Source organism: Haliotis rufescens, unplaced genomic scaffold (genome assembly GCF_023055435.1).
Source record: "Haliotis rufescens isolate VD_foot unplaced genomic scaffold, xgHalRufe1.0.p SCAF_9, whole genome shotgun sequence".
NCBI lineage: Eukaryota > Metazoa > Mollusca > Gastropoda > Lepetellida > Haliotidae > Haliotis > Haliotis rufescens.
The window spans coordinates 20,441,340-20,459,654 of record NW_025964383.1 but is presented as its reverse complement, the minus strand read 5'-3'; the positions used below and the strand labels follow the sequence as shown (position 1 = coordinate 20,459,654).

The following is an 18,315-nucleotide window of genomic DNA, read 5'->3' as shown; positions in this document are numbered from 1 at the left end:
AGATTCGAGTGTTTGTCTTGTTTGTTGTTTAATGTCGCACTCACCAATATTGCAGCTATATGACGGCGATCTGTAAAATAATCGAGTCTGGACCAGACATTCCAGTGATTGACATCACTAGAGAGCACCGATCTACGCAACTGGGATATGATGACATGCATCAACCAAATCAGCTAGCCTAACCACCCGATCCCGTTAGTCGTCTCTTACGACAAGCATGGGTTGGTGAAGATCAATTCTAGCCTGGATCTTCACGGATACAAGAGTGAGTGAGGTGGGTTAAGCGCCGCTTTTAACAGTAGTACACTTGTATCACGGCGTGTCACCTTGACCCGGAACGACAGTGATGTAGGCCTTTTAAATATACGAAATAACATCACTGCAACATTATGGCCTGTCGGTGATGCCTGTGTTGACAGATTGTTGTCCGAATCAACTGGGCGGATCCACTGACGTGTCTATCTGCACGGAGTCTTTTACAATCGCCTGGAGCATGAGTGTGTCCTACAAACACGAACTGGAAATGTAGCGCATTGTTCTACAAAGGTTTACAAAACACAGCTAGAATACCTGGCAAGATCTATCAAGATCTATAAGTTGATTTTAACCCATGGAAAGCATTAAAATAAAAGTTCATAACCCCTAAACACACACGCCATCATCACCAACAGACATACTTCATCATCACCCCTAAACACATACGCTATCATAACCCCTAGACACATACTTCATCATCCCCCTTAACACACACGCCATCATCACCAACAGACATACTTCATCATCACCCTTAAACACATGCTTCATCATCACCCCTAGATACATACTTAATCAAAACCCCTAGATACATTCTTCATCATAAACCCTAGATACATACTTCATCATAACCCATAGACACATACTTCATCATCACCCCTAGATACATACTTCATCATAACCCATAGACACATACTTCATCATCACCCCTAGATACATACTTCATCATAACCCCTAGATACATGCTTCATCATCACCCCTAGATACATGCTTCATCATAACCCATAGACACATACTTCATCATCACCCCTAGATACATACTTCATCATCACCCCTAGATACATACTTCATCATCACCCCTAGATACATACTTCATCATCACCCCTAGATACATACTTCATCATCACCCCTAGATACATACTTCATCATAACCCATAGACACATACTTCATCATCACCCCTAGATACATACTTCATCATCACCCCTAGATACATACTTCATCATCACCCCTAGATACATACTTCATCATCACCCCTAGATACATACTTCATCATAACCCATAGACACATACTTCATCATCACCCCTAGATACATACTTCATCATCACCCCTAGATACATACTTCATCATAACCCCTAGATACATGCTTCATCATCACCCCTAGATACATACTTCATCATAACCCATAGACACATACTTCATCATCACCCCTAGAAACATACTTCATCATCACCCCTAGATACATACTTCATCATCACCCCTAGATACATACTTCATCATCACCCCTAGATACATACTTCATCATAACCCATAGACACATACTTCATCATCACCCCTAGATACATACTTCATCATCACCCCTAGATACATACTTCATCATCACCCCTAGATACATACTTCATCATCACCCCTAGATACATACTTCATCATAACCCATAGACACATACTTCATTATAACCCATAGACACATACTTCATCATCACCCCTAGATACATACTTCATCATAACCCCTAGATACATGCTTCATCATCACCCCTAGATACATGCTTCATCATAACCCATAGACACATACTTCATCATCACCCCTAGATACATACTTCATCATCACCCCTAGATACATACTTCATCATCACACCTACATACATACTTCATCATCACGCCTAGGTACATACTTCATCATCACCCCTAGATACATACTTCATCATCGCCCCTAGATACATACTTCATCATCACCCCTAGATACATACTTCATCATCACCCCTAGATACATACTTCATCATAACCCATAGACACATACTTCATCATCACCCCTAGAAACATACTTCATCATCACCCCTAGATACATACTTCATCATCACCCCTAGATACATACTTCATCATCACCCCTAGATACATACTTCATCATAACCCATAGACACATACTTCATCATCACCCCTAGATACATACTTCATCATAACCCATAGACACATACTTCATCATCACCCCTAGATACATACTTCATCATAACCCATAGACACATACTTCATCATCACCCCTAGATACATGCTTCATCATAACCCCTAGATACATACTTCATAATAACCCATAGACACATACTTCATCATCAACAACACACATACTTCATCATCACCCCTAGATACATGCTTCATCATAACCCCTAGATACATACTTCATCATAACCCATAGACACATACTTCATCATCACCCCTAGAAACATACTTCATCATCACCCCTAGATACATACTTCATCATCACCCCTAGATACATACTTCATCATCACCCCTAGATACATACTTCATCATAACCCATAGACACATACTTCATCATCACCCCTAGATACATACTTCATCATAACCCATAGACACATACTTCATCATCACCCCTAGATACATACTTCATCATAACCCATAGACACATACTTCATCATCACCCCTAGATACATGCTTCATCATAACCCCTAGATACATACTTCATAATAACCCATAGACACATACTTCATCATCAACAACACACATACTTCATCATCACCCCTAGATACATACTTCATCATAACCCATAGACACATACTTCATCATCACCCCTAGATACATGCTTCATCATAACCCCTAGATACATACTTCATAATAACCCATAGACACATACTTCATCATCAACAACACACATACTTCATCATCACCTCTAAACACAAACGCTGCCATCACCCAGACACTTGTGTCCTCACCCCCCCCCCCCCCCCCCCCCCCCAGCAGACATACGCTATCATCACCCCTAAAACACATATGTCCTCATCACCCTCAGACATAGGCTATCATCGACCCTAAGCACATTTCATCATCTCCCTAGACATGCGCTATCATCACCCCTAAGCACATTTCATCATCTCCCTAGACATGCGCTATCATCACCCCTAAGCACATTTCATCATCTCCCTAGACATGCGCTATCATCACCCCAAGCACATTTCATCATCTCCCTAGACATACGCTATCATCACCCCAAGCACATTTCATCATCTCCCTAGACATACGCTATCATCACCCCAAGCACATTTCATCATCTCCCTAGACATACGCTATCATCACCCCAAGCACATTTCATCATCTCCCTAGACATACGCTATCATCCCCCCAAGCACATTTAATCATCTCCCTAGACATACACTATCATCACCCCTAGACACATATGTTCTCATCACCCCCAGGCATACGCTATCATCACCCCAAATCACATTTCATCATTCCCAGATATACGCTATCACAAACGTCATCATCACTCCCAGACACAAACGTCATCATCACTCCCAGACACAAACGACATCATCACTCCCAGACACAAACGTCATCATCACTCCCAGACACAAACGTCATCATCACTCCCAGACACAAACGTCATCATCACTCCCGGACACAAACGTCATCATCACTCCATGGGGCATACGCCATCACCACCTCTGTGAGATACAACACTTGGTCTAAATATGTTCATGATAATGTCCACATGACTCTCTACTTGAACAGTTACTATTGTTCAAATATCTAACTGCAGGAACCATCAAGATTTCATGCTCGAATGCCTGTTACAACTAACATGGAAACAGTATACAACATGGGAACAACAACAACGAGTTTGTAGGTGGGGCAAGACTTTCATTCAGATTGACAGGTGTATACTTAGGCCCTCGGTGATGTCCGGATGTCACAGACAATGACCATCCCCAGAGAGCTGATTTCAAGCCCCAGGCCATCGTGAGTATTCGTCACCACTCGACGCTTTCCGTAACCCGCAACGCGATGCGTGCCCAACATTCACCTTGCGCCGAAATGACACTTGTGGTCACGAATGGATTGTATGCCCTCAAGATAGTTGCCTTACAATTAATTCCGAAAACGTTTTATGATGATGAAATAAGACGAAATTATTAAAATTCCCTGGTTACATTATTCGTGTCACTATAGCCTCACGCCAATTATCATGTCCCACGACAACGATGAGATATTAAAACTTATACCAATATCAAAACTGACGATGACGTACCCGCACTAAAATGACGGTGTGTGTAAAAGGGAGGCTCCTCTTCATGCTGAGGTGCCCATGACCAATCTAGGTAATTTCCTAGACGCATACGTCAGCCGCAACCCTTAGGGTCATACGTCATCTCCCCCTAGAACCGGGATTCGAACCTACAATCATAGGTTGAGTACAATGCTGTAGCACAAATATCAAACTGGTTACGAGAGAACTTCCCATTCGGTATGCCACCTTTCACAGCTATTATGTACAAGTCATTGTCACACTGCATTCAATCACAACACATGACATTTCTTGGATCGAGCGGCCACGATCAACATGGGTGAGGTGAGGTGAAATTTGGTTTAACGTCGCGTCCAAGATTATTACACTTTCATAGCGACGTGCATGTACGTGTGTGTGTTTGTGTGGCTGCTTGTACTAGTCCGGACTGATGCCGATTTATGGTGCTAGCTCACTGAGATACCATGCCGCAGTTTAACATGAATACCCCTCTCAGACACAGTATACAGACTCCGAGCCGACCAGTCCTTGTTTGAGCCCCTTAAGCTTAATGCCGAGCGCTAGACAGGGTAACAACAAGTACCATCTTTTAACGTCTTTTGGTATGACGCGGCCGGGGATCGAACCCCGCACCTTTCGCTCTCCGGGCGGACGTTCTACCATTAGACCACGGAGGCGGTCGATTTGATCAGGGAATCAGGAGTGTTCACAGATTCTCCTAGGTCAGAAGGCAACAGGTTTACAGAATCTGGGGGGCTTGATGTTAAATCAGGGAATATATATAACACCTGAAAAAATTAGGGATTATGTATTTTCCCTGAGTGAATCAGACATTAAATATATTCCCTGAATATTTCAGGGAATACACAAATTCCCTGATTATACATATTTCCTGTAACGTATACATATCACTGCCTATTGGTTTTAGTTACAGAATCATGATATATACTCTTCAAAAGAGAAACACAAAGACAGATCTGTTTGAGGTAGGAAAAATCATTTATACGAGGAACCGTATGAGGTATTGAGCCAAAATGTTGAGGAGAGAACATTTGGTGATTGTAGTCATCTCAGTTATCGGTCAGAGGAAAAGTCTAAGGTGAAGGTCAGATACAATCAATAACGTGTATATCCCCCGTTGGAATCGGAAGCGGTCTGATATCTCCTGCCCATGGAAGAGACGAGTATGCGAATCACATCCTGGGGAATGGTAGCCCACTCGGCCTGCAACGCAAAAGCCGACTGCTGCAACGTCTGGGGCTGTGGTTGACGTCGGTGCAGCTGTCTTTCCAATTCATCCCACAGGTGCTCTATCGGATTCAAATCTGGGGATCTGGAGGGCCAGGGGAGAACATCAACGTTGTTTCATGGACAGGCTCTTGTGATCAGTGCTGTATGCGGTCGAGTGTTGTCCTGCTGGAATACACCGTTGCCATTGGCTGCAATTGGGAGGACGTGTGGTAGGAGAATTTCGATGATGTTGCCCTGGATATGGACCAAACCTGTCCTGCCATGATGAGAAATAACCGCCCACATCATAACGCTACCCCCACCAAACCTGTCCACAGTTTCCGGCGTAACGTTCTCCCCGACGTCTGTTGACTCAAGGAGAAATCTTGATTCGTCGCTGAACCAGACATCTCTCCATTGCAGTTGAGGCCACACCCTATGTTGTCGACACCCATGCAGTCGTTGTTGACGATGTTGTCGACTCAATATGACGCGTGGAACAGGACTTCTTGCTCGTAGACCTGCTGCTCTTAAACGGTTTCGTCGGAGAATCTGCGGAGTCCGGGTATTTGGGATGCGGTTGAGGTGGCTGTGGTCGTCCTCTCACGTAGGTGGCGCAGTCGGATATAGCGATCTTGAGCGGGGGTATTTACTCTTGGTCGTCCCGACCTTGGTTGATCGCGTTTTGACCCATGCTGTTGAAACCGATCCCATAGCATTGTGATGGTGCTGGGCGCTACATGGAAAACCCTGTCTACAGCTGATCGGGATTCCCCTGCCTGCAAGCGGCCTATGACGTTGTTTCTTTGTACTTCTGTTAATCTTGGCATGTTGTTAAACTGTCACCGTTCGATTGACGCAGATGCCGGGCAATCGAAAACCCTGCACTTTAATATATAGTGCTGCTGCAATTGAAATAAATGTAAACATATTTGAAATATACACTTATTGTTTGCTTGACAAAATCCTATCCAATCGGTCGTCAATGAGAAGAGTTTGTTAAAAATGCGAAACAATTTGTTTTAAAATATATATATATATATTTATGAAAAAATAAAAAAAACAAGTAAATAAAGTCGCTATTAAAATCTTATATTTATATATATATATATTTAGGAAAAAATAAAAAAAACAAGTAAATAAAGTCGCTATTAAAATCTTATTTTTTATTTTTAAAAAACAGACACATGAAGTCGCCATTCTTTCAAAACCAAAAGTATAGCATCCGTGTTGTCGGTGGGTGTTGTCAAATATTCAAAACTGTCATGACTAAGAAATCAGCCCAAATTCCTCACTCACTAAAAATGTGCAAAATGTCAAATATGTCAAATTTGATAGTTTTAGTTGGAAAACCAAAATCAAACGCCGCAATATGCATGGAAACGACGTCAAGGAAAAATCAATTTGTGACATTATGCAAATGAGACGAGTCGCGAAAAGCCGCCAAAGCGCGCCCGTGTAGGAAAGCCTATTGAAGAAGGCACCCCCGTGACAGTTGACTGACAAGTATGACGGGAGTTTCTTATACCTGTTATTTATGACGCCAGGGAAGGCCCGAATAACTCTTCAAGTGTCTGATTTTATCGTCATGAGGTTTTGTCGATCCTCATTGTTCGTTCTTCTTGACGTCAATTTTGAATAATTTCGCCAAGTTTCGGACGGGAGCTTTATACTGGTCCGGCAAGCCATCATCAACTGAAATCCACAAGTAAAGTAAGTCAATGTACTTATTGATTGTTGTGTGTTCTGCTATGGGGTTATTGGGTCACGTAATGCCATTTATCAACGTTACCTGACTCTGGAATGTAGCACTGAAACATCGCCATACCTAGAGTCACTTTTCATTCATTTTGGTCCATGGCGCTGATCGTTTTTAAATGAAAGTTTTTTTAAGTTAGTATAATTTTTTTGGTTTAATATCTTGATTTGGGAAGCGCATGTGGTTAAAGAGAATACATGCCGTTAGTGTGGATATGGTTTTATCATAATTTTGTAGACTGTTTGGTCAATACTTGGTCCTCTAGTGTAATGACCAGTGTCTCTTGTCGTCCAGGGGCGGTCGAGTAGCCTAGTGGTTGAAGCGTTCGATCGTCACGAAGACCCGGGTTCGATTCCCCACATGGGTACAATGTGTAAAGACTATTTCTGGTGTCCCCCGCCGTGATATTGCTGGATTAATGCTAAAAGCGGCGTAAAACCAAACTCACTCACCCTTGTCATTGGTTACAGATGTCATGTTTCTCCGTGGTTTTGGAATGTGTTTCATTATGTCGTTTTTTAATTTGTGACTTCAAGTTCCATTCCAAGTATTTTGACCAATTAACTTTAACATCTAAATATCAGTTCACATTTACTAGTTTACACGGACATCTGATCCTCCGTATTTGTTGACGCTAACTGTTCTGGCCACACGTAACTGTGACTCCTCGTCCTTTATGTACATGTTTAAACACCTCCATCTTCATTCGCTTTATCGACCGCCTCCGTGGTCTAGTGGTAGAGCGTCCGCCCGGAGAGCGGAAGGTCCGGTGTTCAATCCCCGGCCGCGTCATACCAAAAGACGTTAAAAGATGGTACTTGTTGTTACCTTGTCTGGCGCTCGGCATTAAGAGGTTAAAGCAAGGACTGGTCGGCTCGGAGTCAGTATACTGTGTCTGAGTGGGGTATTAATGTTAAACTGCGGCATGGTATCTCAGTGGGCTAGCACTATAAATCGGCATCAGTCCGTTCTAGTACAAGCAGCCACACACACACACACACACACACACACACACACACACACGTGCATGCACGTCGCTATATAAGTGCAATAATCTTGGACGCGACATTAAACCCAATTTCACCTCACCTCATTCGCTTTATCCAAAAGTGGAAAATATAAAACGTCAACGCCAGAGAATAACCAGTCTCGATTATCCTCCGAAACATTCCATTGGGTGTCAAAGGCAGCGTGGATGGATCACTGAAAATCAGTGATGACATCAGGTTAGTCTGCCATACATACCTTGAAACAAATATATCCAATACAGCACATGCAGGTCTATAATGTTTGGCAAGTCTAGATTACTGTAGTATGTAGAAAATCTCTGGGCTCCTTTTTTTAATTATAAATATTATTTTATAACTATGATTTAAGAACTGTTTTTTTTCTGTAAAACATGTTCATTTCAGAGACGAGATGTTAGAATAACATAAAGTGCTCGCGCCACGCACACAATATGCACAAAAAATACGTGTTGTTTGTTTCTTTACGCCGCACATCAGTAAATGTTCATCATTTATCAGATAAATATGAATTATTAAGAAATATCTATTTTGTTTTTTAAACGGAAGGCAGCCACGTATCAATTTGAATCGTAAAGTATTAAAATGACTGTAAAATAAGTGCGTGTCATGATAAAAGTTTACATATTGCAATATTATTTCAAATATATATTTTTATTGGATTGATTAAAAAAAGCGAACTATCACTAGTAGTGAGTATTGTTTGTAAATGAATCACTGGTTGTTATGGATCGAAAATGACAGTTAATAATCCCAAATCAATTATGACACGGAACTGCCTGGTCATTCTTGGCCCGTATTCAACACAATACTATACTGATCAGGTCGTACATATGCGCGTGGCCTACATATCTACTGAATATAACACTATTCTGTAAGTACTGTGTGTCGCGCACCTGTCAGGTGTGATTGAAAGATACATCCACTGCCACTCAATCAGCTGGGCGAGGCAACACCGAACTACACACACGCATTGGGACAATGAACGCTGAGAGTGAAGTCAGTATCGTTTGTTATATCCAGAACGAGGGCAAGATATGCTTACGTATTCGTACTGGAAAATAATCCAGTTTGCCTTATTCTGAAAGATTGTTTCCGATATTAGGTGTGATATCGATGCATACGGCGTTCAAAAGAAAACGCAAATTTTTATTCGCAGTAATAGATTCTTTGTTTAATTAATGGACATTTATGTACTATTATTCTGAATTACACTATAACATAGCTATATATAGTTGCATTTGTTCAGAAAGTGTTATTCCAACTAGTATAATATTTGTTATAAAACTGTATTTTAAGTCTCTCGAACAATAAAGTGCTCAGATTAATGTCCTTGTTGCCTAAAATTAATAATATTTCAATATTCCCCACATAAATATAATGGATTAAATCTTGATAATTGCTGTAATTTTGACCATCAAAATTCCAAGGATTTTCAGATTTTGCCATAATAGAATGCAATCAAAAAATAAATGTTATGCAGTAAAGACCTAACCTTTAAACGTATAACTTGTCTCCCTTTATGCTCTTTTAATGTCCCGTAAAGATTCCGGGGTAGAATATGTCTTCACCAACCCATGCTAAACCGTAAAAGGTGACTATGCTTGTCGTAAAAGGCGACTAACGGGATCGGGTGGTCAGGCTCGCTGGCTTGGCTGATGTATGTCATCGATCCCAATTGCGTGGATCGATGCTCATGATATTAATCACTGGATTGTCTGGTCCAGACTCGATTATTTACAGACCGCGGTCATATAGCTGGAATATTGTGAGTGCGGCGTTAAACAACAAACCACCACCAACTTACACCAGAGTTGCATTGCGAGAATGCACAAATGACACACTGATCTAACTCGCTACGGGACGTTGTTTCAGGGTCCGGTGACCAAAATCCGAACCGAATTCGAATCCAAAATTTGCTCTATTAATTATCCTTGATCTGTCGTTGCCATACCCGTGCCAGTTGTTAAACTTATGCAAACTGACTATTTGAGGAAATGTTCAGCTTCTCAGGACATTTATATTTAACAAGAAAAGAATGTTTGTTTGGTTAAAGATATGTAAAGTTTTCTGCTACGACCTGTGTTTGTTTAATCTAAATATAACCTTTTAAAAAAAAGAATTACTGGAATCTAAAGAAGATGTCAGTGAAATGTTTTCACCATCTTTACCAGACATAGATATAGTTCTTGCGCACAAGTACCGTATCAGCTATAAACCACCATTTCCCACGATGTCAGGCCTGAAATGATGAAAATGACATTTCAGTGCATACAGTGAAAATTTCCCGTGGTTGTTGCGTGGGGGAGAATTATATCCTGTACCCTACAAACGTAATCTGGAAATGACATCCGTGAATTCCTTGTCAAAATCCGAATTTACCTCTGATACACCCAGACGTTACGCCTGTCAGACCTACAGTTGGTCCAAATTTGATAACCGCGCTCAGACCGCCTCACCGTATGCTGTCTCGTCTGTCGTGAGTTGGAGTGACTGTAGTGCACGTGCTGCACGAAATTCACGTGGTGATACAACAGGACAGCGGAGGTTTTGAAATTGACACTCATGTAGTCTATCGTTTTTGTTTCTTTGTTGTTTAACGCCGCACTCAGCAATATTACAGCTATATGACGACGGTCTGTAAATAATCGAGTCTGGGCCAGACAATCCAGTGATTCATACCATGAGCATCGATCCACGCAATTGGGATACGATGACATGCATCAACCACCCGATCCTGTTAGTCGCCTCTTACGACAAGCATAGTCGCCTTTTACGGCAAGGATGGGTTGGTGAAGACCTATTCTACCCCGGATCTTCACGGGTGAGGCTATCTTTAAAACAATCAACCAGCGAAATTCAGTACGGGCGGAATTCTTACCAAATATTGGTGAAGATTATATAAATGGATCATTGCATTGAAAATCAGTGTGGAGACCGCCGTCATATAGCTGGAATATTGCTGAGTGCGGCGTTAAACAACAAACAAACGAAAGAACAGCTTACCTGTTTTCCTGTATATTTATGTATACATATACATAAATAATATCACATTGTCATGTACCACGACACCTTTAATTCTGAATGAACGTGTATATCTTTATTAATCATAGAGAAAAGTAATAATAGTTAATATTAATCCGTGGCGAGACGGTGAACGTTCCCATTTACACGCTTGGTATACAAGGCACTATGGTAGAAAAACGCCCGGAGATGACAAATGACGATTTTGTGCTGTCTTTGACCTTGCTCAAAAACGGCCAATAAACCAAAATGTAGGAATGACAGATCAAAGAGAAGATCTTGATATATATATACCCCTCTGTCAGATCGGCTGAATGAAGCTTGGTATTAATAACGGAGAACACTTTTCTAGTGTTAGCAGTTTTTGGATCCCTCTTTAATGGACTGGTGCTGGTGAGGACTTTGACTCCTGTAACTATGAACGCCAGTCTGTCCACAAGGGTGTCGGTGACGTGATGCTGATTGATTGCATCGTCTGGGTTATACCAGGCTATGAACACTCTCTTTCTTTAACTATATGGTTACCCAAAGCTGCCCTCCATAGGAGATATTGCTTGGGTGAGATCAAGCGATTTATTATACTTCAGTGTGAAACATAGAGTTTTCCGAACTTGGGAAAAAGTGATTTTCCATTGTAGTGAACATAACACTTGACATTTCACTGCAGTGAACATAACACTTGACATTTCACTGCAGTGAACATAACACTTGATATTTCACTGCTGTGAACATAACCCTTTAACGGAACTATTGTCATACAAGAGTGACCTCCCCTCAAATTGTCTCCCTTTATCGTAGTGTATGGCACGTACACAAACTGTTGGCGTCCTTTTGTACGTTAGTTCCACATGGACTAGGCAAAATAATGACAGGTGGTCATTTATGGAGTTAATATAGCTTCATGTCGTTTGTTATTTTCTTGAAAATGTTTCGTTATAAACTGTCAATTTCCCATTAACTCGTCAATGGAGACTGTTGTTTTCGCATAGCGCCATTTTTGTTATTTGACCAGCGTGTATTCTTTCGCTCCCAACAGCAGTCTAGTAGTTTACAAGAATATTTTTTGTTTAAACTGATTTTGTCTATAATCATATCTATATGTAGGATACAGCATTTTCGTGACCCAAAATATTTTTTTATTTGTATTTCTTAAGATTTTCCAGACAGGAAACTATTTTATTTTTTAGTCACAAATACAAGAGGTGGTAAACCGTCCCTGTGTGTTAGGTCGGGAGAATTTACGGTTTAAGGTTTTACATTTGTAATGAACTAATTTAACATTCCAGTAGACAACTACACAACAAGTAAATTGTAAATAGGGTATCCCATGTGTCTCTTGAAATATCACGTTTCTCTCATCTCGTGACGGGTAAAAAGAAGATATTTTCACTCGTGGCTACGCCACTAAAAAAAGTCCCCTTGAAACAGGGCTGCGACCTTTGAGCCACCTTTGAGCGATAAAAAACTCGCCAGGACGCTCAATGGTCGCCTAAACCCAGAAAATCATGTTTCTATGCTCCAGCAGTTGTTCAGCAGTAACTGCTCGAGTTGATCAGCGTCTGCAACCACACTGAAACACTGCAGGTACAAGCCCTCTATTTATAGGCAGACTGTGGAGACTACAGGTAGCTCAAAGGAGGCAGAAAAGAGGCAGAAGCCTTGCCATGGTGTCTCAAGTGTTGCCGTGGTCGCCGAATGGAGGCACGGCGGTCGCCACAATCATCGTTCAATGCACGCTGTTGGTCGCCCAATGGAGGCACAAGGGAGGCAGAGGCATGGCCCAGATTGACGGGAAAATATTTCAGCAGATCGCGTCTATTACTTGGGGACCATTGGTCGACCACTGTGCCTTCATTCTGCAACAACGGCAATGCTTGTGCCTCCCTTCTGCCTCCTTTGAGCCACCTTTGAGCAACCAACCTCCTCGGCGACCTTTGAATGTTTGGAACATGTTAAAAAAATCACGGCGACCATGGCGTCCATGGCGATGCCTGAACCTCATGTGTACCACCTTGGAACGACCTAGGCAACCATTCTGCCTCCTTTGAGCCTCCAACGACGACCTGGCAAATTTATGGTCGCACACGGGAGGCACAAAGGTCGCCATCCTGTGTAAAGGCCCCATTAGAGTCTTGTGATCATATTTCTTTATATTTCTTCTTTCAACTCATCACTCGATGAGAGAAACATGATATTTCACTCGACACATGAAATACCCTTTATCTCTCCAAGAATATATAGCTGCAATGAAAGTGCATCACAATGTTTTGAAGACCACAGTGACGTCACAATCAAATGACATCACTTATCTCTGTGGCACTGAAACTGGTTAGGAGTACCTTTTACACTGAGCCTGATTAATACAGTTCAGAAACTGAAAAAGTTGGAAGAATAATTTTGAGCGATAAATAGAAACTCCCCCTCGTCAGCAAGCCTCGGAGTGTTTTAAATTTTTATCGACTCGTGTAGATATTTGATATCCAAAGGACACAAGGTTCTCTGTCTATACTCTGGTTAAAGGGTACACGTTCAAAATATTTCAATAGAAAACAGGGTATGCTTTGTTTTAATCTGTTTTTGTGTAGCCGATAACAGACATTGTTCATATAGCTGATTAAGTATTGCATTGTTTAGATTCATCATTACTCAGATACATAAATGATTTCACCAAGTTTGTTTGAAATACTATCGAAAAGATAAACAAAATGTAAAGAAGAACAACACCGTTGTTTGTTTGTATTTGGGAAATTGGCACAATCCTGGCAGTTGGTGCCAACAATTCTGCAATATTTGGTAAGGATGGCCCAGTATTCACCTAGTTAGCAAAGATAATCATGGCACCGTGGTTACATTACACAAGGGTTCACCAACGCAAGTCTAGATGGGGCACAATGGCACCATGGATAAACCAAGTAATACTAGTTGGTTGGTTTGTTGTATAACGCCGCACTCAGCAATATTACAGCTATATGACGACGGTCTGTAAATAATCGCGTCTGGACCAGACAATCCAGTGATTAATATCATGAGCATCGATCCACGCAATTGGGATACGAGGACATGCATCAACCGAGTCAGAGAGTCTGACCACCCGATCCCGTTAACCGCCTCTTGTGGTAAGCATGGGTTACTAAAGACCGATTCTAACCCGGATCTTCACGGGTGCTGTGCATGTAAACCTTCCACGGTTGATATCACTTCGGGCTTTCCTCCCACATTAAGCTGACACGCCGCGATATAACTGGAATACTGTTAAAAGCGGCGTTAAACACAACTCATTCACTCACTCCACGGTTGATGATCGCCATCCTATGCAATTGCGTAGATTGTCTGGTTCAGATTCGATTATGATATTTTCACCAGTCCTTGTTTTCCCAGCGTCATGTAGGAAAATGCGCGTAAATAGCGTTGCATAAACCAGTTACCCACACATTAAGGATGCGCGGATACATGAAATATTTTGAATTGTTTCTCTCAGTCGTGATAAAAATCTCTACAATCTGCCCCAGCCTCTCCCCGCGGGGGGTCGGGAGGGGCCGCACAGGTGGGATGGAGGCAGTATGTACTTGGCACCTCACCTGTGGCATCACAAACACGTAACAATGGGGCCTTCGTTCAAATTAAATTCGAAACTCGAGAATGATTAATGATGCTGTTTCAGGCAGAATTGGGAAAGTAAGACAATGGATTCCCTGTTGTAACAAACTGACAGCACATCCGGGATGAAGTAGGAACACGTAGAGGCAGTTTCAGAACCATTACCTTTGTACGCTGTTATTGTTTGTAATACATGATTGTCATCTAAGATACTCTCTCCTGGATAAAGTAAAGCGATAGTAAAGAGGCATCTGTATTCTACACGGTACCAGAGGTGAGGTGAGGTGAAATGGTGTTTGATGTTGCGTCCAAGATTATTGCATGTGTGTGTGTGTGTGTGTGTGTGTGTGTGTGTGTGTGTGTGTGTGTGTGTGTGTGTGTGGCTGCTGCTTGTACTAGTCCTGACTGATGCCGATTTATAGTGCTAGCTCACTGAGATACCATTCTGCAGTTTAACACGAATACCCCACTCAGACACAGCATACTCACTCCGAGCCGACCAGTCCTTGTTTTAATCCCTTAATGTCGAGCGCCAGACAGGGTTACAACAAGTACCATCTTTTAACGTCTTTTGGTATGACGAACCCCGGACCTTCCGCTCTCCGGGTGGATGCTCTACCACTAGACCACGGAGGCGGTCATACGGCACATGAGGTGAGTGAAGTGGGTTCTAAGTCTGCTTCAATATTTTTCACAATCAAGCGATGGGCATGCACACGTGTGTGGCTGCTTGTACTAGTACGGAGTTATAACGATTCCGAACCGACCAGACCTTGTTTTATCCCCTTATGCCGGGCGCCAGGCAGGGTAACAACAAGTACCACCTTTTAACATCTTTTGGATGACGCCGTTTAACGCCGCAATATTCCAGATGTATGACGGCGGTCTGTAAATAATTGAGTCTGGACCCGACAATCCAGTGATTGACATAATGAGCATTTAAAATTAAAATGAGATTCCTTTATCGGTCCTTCTTGGTCTTAACAACACATCATTCCCAGTTGATAATTCGAAATAATAATGTTTAAAGGTATGAGTTTGAGTTTCAAACTAGAATCAACTTATTTTGTCGAAAATTCAGGTAACTTAAATCTGTAAAATATTATGTCATTATTAAGGCCCAAATAGGTTTCCGTACAAATCTCACTTGTATGGCATCTTAGAATGGACATCGTACAGACAGTGATCAAATTAACCAAAACGCGACAACGCGAAATTATGGGAAATTCCCGCATTTTCGCGTTGTCCCACTGTCGCGTTTTTCAAAATATTTTTGTTTTTGACCAAAGGGCAACAAGGCGAAACACGGGATCCACACCTGTCCTCCTTTGTTTCACAGCCTCAGTCTCATGGGGAGTATACAGTCTTTATGAATGACACTTACATAACACCAAGAGTAGCCTACACTTTTCCGGTCGTATACTTGACAAGTTAATTCATCTTTTGCCTAATAAATGTCAATCTGCTTCCCCGTAATTCTGTAAGACGTGAGACGAAGACGGGTTTAACGTCGCGTTCAAGATTATTGCACTTATATAGCGACATTGGCTGGTTGGTTGGTTGGTTGGTTGGTTTGTTGTTTAACGCCGCACTCAGCAATATTCCAGCTGTATGACGGCGTTCTGTAAATAATCGAGTCTGGACCAGACAATCCAGTAATTGACATCATGATCATCGATCAACGCAAAAGGGATCGATGACCTGTGCATCAACCAAGTCAGCGAGCCTGACCACCCGATCCCGTTAGTTGCCTTTTACGACAAGCATAGTCACCTTTTACGGCAAGCATGGGTTGCTGAAGACCTATTCTACCCCGGATCTTCACGGGTCTGTATAGCGATGAGTGTGTGCGTGTGCGTGTGCGTGTGCGTGTGTGCGTGCGTGCGTGCGTGCGTGCGTGCGTGCGTACCAGTACGGACTAATGGCGATTTTATAGTGCTAGCCAACTGAGATACCATGTCACACTTTAACACGGATGCCACACTCAGACACAGTATAGTGACTGTCGTATAACTGGCCGTAATTCGATCTGCAGTACAGAGTTGCGGCCATTTGGCGTGCCAGCAACCTTTGTTCGTGGGTTCGAATCCCCGTTCGCCCCGATTATGTTTCTAGGTTCATCAGCACCATACCCGTGCTCGTTGGTTTCATCAAAGTGGTAAATGTCTGAGACCTGAATCACTTCGGGCCTTCCTCCCACATCAATCTGACACGCCGTCAGGTATTCAAACCCACGAACACAGGATTTCCGGCATGCCCAAGGGACGCAACCCTGCACAGAGAATTGCGGCGCCTTAGACGCCTGGCCACTCGTGTCCTGGTTCATTTGTAAAGCTACTATATACACACCTAAACCGTTATCAAAATATACCTACATATAGACTGCATTAAATACCAGAATAATCACTTTCCAAAATTTAAACCTTAAGGATATTTGATGATTCTGTTTCATTTGAATTCTCCGGAAATTTTTATTACGTTGTTGCTGTCTTTTGTTTGATATTGTTGACGGAACTGACATTAATGCTCTTTTGTCATCATATAATCCTGACCGCGAGACTGACCCAGCCTTGAAGGGGTTTAATGTTTACAGCCTGGCTACACGATGGCGCTGCCAGGGTACAGCACAGGCCGTGTTTTCTTTCTCAACACGACGTTTATAACGTCGTTACAGTGATGTCAATGTAAATGACTCACACAGGAGGAAATACACGTCACAACAACCCCTTATACCTTGTCAGTCTTCACGACTGCAGTCTGCAATAACGCCCCTAGTCTGTCACACATAACAGACCCTGAAACAAGTACACCATTACATCCCGCGCAAGTCTTTAATAGTTGGAAAGTCTCGGTCACTGCAGGTGTGTGAAAATGAAGAGAGTCATTGGGCTCATTTTTATTAGATTTGTTAAGATAATGTAAGTTCTTTTTTTTGTAAAATGTTTTCATTTCAGATTTTAGTTGTCCCCCCGTGACAGGAAGAGGAGGGCATGCTTGCCCTTTTTGCGAACACCTGGTGTCATCACTGATATTATTTTCATCACTATTTTGCCTTTTACCCCCAGCGGCACGGGGGGGGGGGTCGCTTGTTACCCTGGATAGAATGTGTGAAACCCACTTCTGTAGTTTACCGCCTTCATATTGCTAAAATTTTGCTTAAGGTGGCGTAAAAACATATTCACTCTCTCACTAGTATAAACGTAGAGTGGAACAAGACTCACTCACTCACTCACGTATACATATTGAGTGAGTGAGTTAGTTTGGTTTTACGCCGCTTTTAGCAATATTCCAGCAATATCACGGCGGGGGACACCAGAAATGGGCTTCACACATTGTACCCATCGACGGCGGTCTGTCGGACCCGGGTCTTCAGCGTGACGAGCGAACGCTTTAACT

General features: G+C 42.2%; 1 protein-coding gene across 1 annotated transcript in view; it reads left to right on the top strand.

Annotated features, from left to right (window-relative positions):
- The first annotated feature begins 7,143 nt into the window (after positions 1 to 7,143).
- The window catches only part of LOC124144748, a 36,645-nt gene continuing 25,473 nt past the window's right edge, over positions 7,144 to 18,315 (top strand). Inside the window, exon 1 of the mRNA XM_048391513.1 lies at positions 7,144 to 7,227. The gene's annotated coding sequence lies outside the window, so the exon portion shown is untranslated. The remainder of the gene's footprint in view (positions 7,228 to 18,315) is intronic.